Raw genomic sequence first — 4,407 nt, 5'->3', positions numbered from 1 at the left:
AAGTGATTTTATTGAAAATCTAATTTCATAAATATTTAAATTATCTTTCAAAAATATTTTTATGACTTTATAATTACAATAATTATTTTTGGGATTTTATAAAATTTAGAAATCAATATTTCATCAATTATTTAGCCCTGTATGATTTTCTGATTTCATTTATTTATAAAACCTGTATTTAATTCTAGAATCCTTCAAAAATTATGAAACTCATATTTATTTAAGTTTGGAATATTCTAAGAATTTTAAAATTATTTTGAAAATTTTTAGAGTTAGTTTCACCCGCGCGTCATTTCGTTATTTGTTAAAAAGCGGGTATAAATTACATTTCAGAAATTATTTTAAAATTACGAAATTTATGTTTTCATAAACTTCGGGATAATTATAATATTTTAAAACTATTTTTGTAATTTTCTAAAGTTGTTTTTCGTGCAGCTCGGTTCGTTAATTTTAAATCGCGGTCAGATAAAGAACACGTATCAAATAGTTGGACATGTGTTATGCAAAGCAGATATACACGACTCCCATCCCTGTTCTTTTATTCCCGATCAAAACAATTTCTCTCTTGATTTATTTTTCTCTCTCTACAGTCTGTCTTCTCTTACTCTCCCAATCCATCTCTCTCTCTCTCTCTCCCTTACTTTCCCTCTCCTTTCTCCTCTGTTTTATTCCTTTTCATTCTCGGATTTGCCCCGGCCTTCGGTAAGTTCAAGGCGGACTCAAATTCCGGCCGCCTTTGTTGATTTCCAGCTCGTTTCTGGGTTACAGTCGTGGATGTGCGTGCGTATTGTAAAGTGTGTGTGCGTGCGTTAGTGTTTATTTCTCTGTGTGTGTAATTGTGTATCTGTGTCCGTTTATTTCCGGTTGAATCCGGCGATTTTGCCGCCGTGGTTTCTGCTCTGTTTCTTTGTATGTATACACGCTCCCGCGTGTATGAATCTCCGAGTGGGGGTATTGTTATTGTGCTTCTTTGTTGCTATTTGCTTCGGCTGTAACCAGGTTGTTTTTCTGGGTTATTTTATTTGGAGCTATGCGTGTCCCGTTTGGAATTTTATTATTATTATTAATAATATTTTATGCTAAAATATTTGAATCATATTTGTGATAAAAAAAAATAATAATAATAAGTTTCGTGCGGGAAGTTATAATAGCTAAGTGGTGAAATTCGCGTTGGAAACCCGAATTTAATCGGGTACCCGAGAATTTTACCGCTGTCGGCGATGAGCCTCGGCGAGCCGACGGTGGACCGTGATGATATAATCTGAGTCCTACAATTATGAAAATAATAAAATATTATTAACAAATAAAAATAGGATATTAATGTAATTGTATAGGTGTTGGGATTACGAATGTTGAATGATAAATTGTAATGATTGGATTGTTGGTTTGTTGATTGTTGAGACGTCGAGTTGTTCGACGGGTAGGCCGATAAACAGAGGATATGCTGCCCGAATTTTTGGAAATTAAATTCGAAAATGCGGGATGTACCCTGTAATTATCGGAACGTCGAACGAGTATAAATAAGTATATACTTATATCTTGTGCGAAACCTGATTGTATGTTGTGGTGAATGTTCTGTCAAAATCCAGTAACCCTAGTTTCATAAAATGACGAGTATGCGTATTTTCTGAAAACGAACACCAAACTGATTTCTCGAGAACGTGAACCCTGACTGTTGGGTGTGTTATTGTATTGTAATAATGTATATAATTACGAGTCGGGTTTGATATCGAATAGGTAGATGTGTTATTGAGGATATGTCAAGCATACCTAGACGTTTAACATAGGGTATTTCGGCTCTGTAGGTATTAGTCAAAGGACTCATGAAGTGATATCGAACTAAAGATAATCTAGTGATCAGTCGACAAGCGCAGCGAGGTTCCCACTCGAAGGACTTGGGCATTGAAGTCGGGTCCAGGATAGCCAAATAGTAAAGCGATAAAGCTGAGTGTCTCGAATCGGTTCAAGGTCAATCAGAGATAGTTGTAATGCTCTGCAAGGCAAGTACACTAACCTCACTTATTATTCAAGTGACGTTTATTTTGATTCATATTATGCAAGTATCCCTGACTTCACTTATCGTTCAAGTGACGTTTATTTCAAATCATATTATGCAAGTATTTCTATCATCACTTATTATTCAAGTGATCTTTATTTTGAATCGTATCATGCAAGTATTGTTTTCCCTATCTCAGTTTAGAATCGATAAATGGTTTACATATCGCTGAATTAAATTATTCTGTTTACGCAAGTACCCTCTGCTATTCTATGTTCAGAATAGTCAAGTGATTTTACTTATCCAATTATTGGATTTATAAATGTTTTGGGATTTTGAGAAAAGTGATTTGGTTGCGAATATTCATACCCAAGAATTGGGGGAATAAAATTATTTCGGGTGTCGGTTATTATGACCCCATTTCAATAAAAGGTTTTAAGATTGGATCATAATTGCGTAAGTGACCGGGACGGACGGTCCAGCGGAGGGCTATTTCTAAGTGCCATATGAAATATTATGACACCATTTTGCCACGGGCTAGTTATGCCTTTTATTTGAGTACTAGTGATTTTGGGGTCACGTTTCTATGAATCATGACCTTGTGCTATCACACGGGCTGATCAGCATGTGATAGTACGTCCGTCGGAGAATGATCCTAATCTAAATTATCATATCATTTTTGATATTCATAGAATAAATGTTTTATTGACTGATTCTGTTTTGGATTAAAAGTACTGATTCTGTTTTGGATTAAAAGTGAACTGTGGCTTTGATTCAGTTTCTGATTCTGTGGATACTTACGTTGTTGTTAAATATCAAAGGTGGTATTAGTATAGATGATTGATGTTGACTTCAGTATGGAATGTTGTTAGCATCAAAGTTCGTATTGATATCTAATTTGATATGACAACAAAATAAGTATTAATATCAAGAGTTGAGTTTTGGGTAAAGTTTTATGATTCATTCCATGATCATTGTTTCATGTTATTGTGGTTTACGATATTTCCGTAAACACTGTTTTTACGAGTTTTATTCTCGTCAAGATTCAAAGTATTGCTGAAGCATTTCGCTCAAAAATATCAAAATGGTTTTGAATACGATTAAGGAATCAATTCTGGGATTCCTCAACTAAAATTTTATGATTCAGCAATTATGATTTCTAAATGATCTGCACTGATGCAGATGTTAGTTTTTTTTATCAAAATGACCCGATATTTACTATAATGAACTTGCTGAGCATTTCTTTCGCTCATACTTGCCTGTTTTTAAATTTAACCTCCAGTGAGGATTAGCTTGCTGTTTAGCCGTGTAATTCGAGGAAGCAAGAAGAAGCTCTTGGAAGGTGGTTGGTCCAGGGTTTGCGGACTAGTGTAAGTTTTATTGTGTAAAGTTGTTTATATTATATTATATTATATTATAGTTGTGTATTTTATTTGGGCCTAGTATACTTCATTTCGAAGTTATACTAGTGGATTTAATTGTGAGTTGGAATTTATTGAAAAGAGTTTTAAAAGAAAGTGAGAAAAAATTTATTTGTGGAATTTGGAATTCTTGTTTCTAGAACTGTAACCTTAAAAGATCTTGGATTAGTTGGGGTCATAAATGATAAATATCTTCCGCTGGCATTTATTTATTGATTAAACAGGATTATTTGGATTGAGGTTTTATAGTGACGACCAAATCCCTTGACCCCGGATTTGGGGGCGTTACACAATCTGTACGGATCCCTGTGGAACATATATTATTTCAAAGTCCTTGTTCTATGTTGAGTTATCCAAACCAGTATTATTGAGATATACGTACAGCTTCAATCTTGCTCAACAATCTTCCCCTATTTGACTGTTACACCTGACGGTCAAATAATAATGGAGAAGCAACAGTTTTGAGGATAACTCAACTAACATTATCCAAAAATCTCCAATCAGCTTTCAACTTTCAATCCGGGATTGGAAATAATACTATCTTATATCTATCGCTTCTTCTATACACATTCAGCTTCAACATAGAACAAATTCTTCTCTCCCATATGTAAAATTACAGATAGATACGTCTTCCAAATATTGTCTTCAATCATCTCCAGATCTTCCCATAAAGCACATATACAACATTTTGGAACTTGTAACTGAAACTCAATAATCTCTCCCCCTAAGATGAAGAATCATTTCCTTAGTACAATAAAGTTAGAAATCCCTCTTCTTAGTTACAGAAAGACTCTCAGTCCATAATCTCTTTATAATCTCTCCCCCTTAGTTGAGTAATCCTTCAAAATGTATTCAGAGTAAAACCATAGGATCAACCAACCAAGTGAAGAGACTATTTGGTAACCAATCCTCACAGTGCAAGTGTGTGATTTCTGTTTAGTGATCTCACATTGTGTTTCACTCTACTCTACACTCAAGTGTTTGTCACTC

This window comes from Apium graveolens, chromosome 4, assembly GCF_009905375.1.
Source record: "Apium graveolens cultivar Ventura chromosome 4, ASM990537v1, whole genome shotgun sequence".
Classification (NCBI taxonomy): Eukaryota; Viridiplantae; Streptophyta; class Magnoliopsida; order Apiales; family Apiaceae; genus Apium; species Apium graveolens.
Note: the sequence above shows the minus strand (reverse complement) of the source record.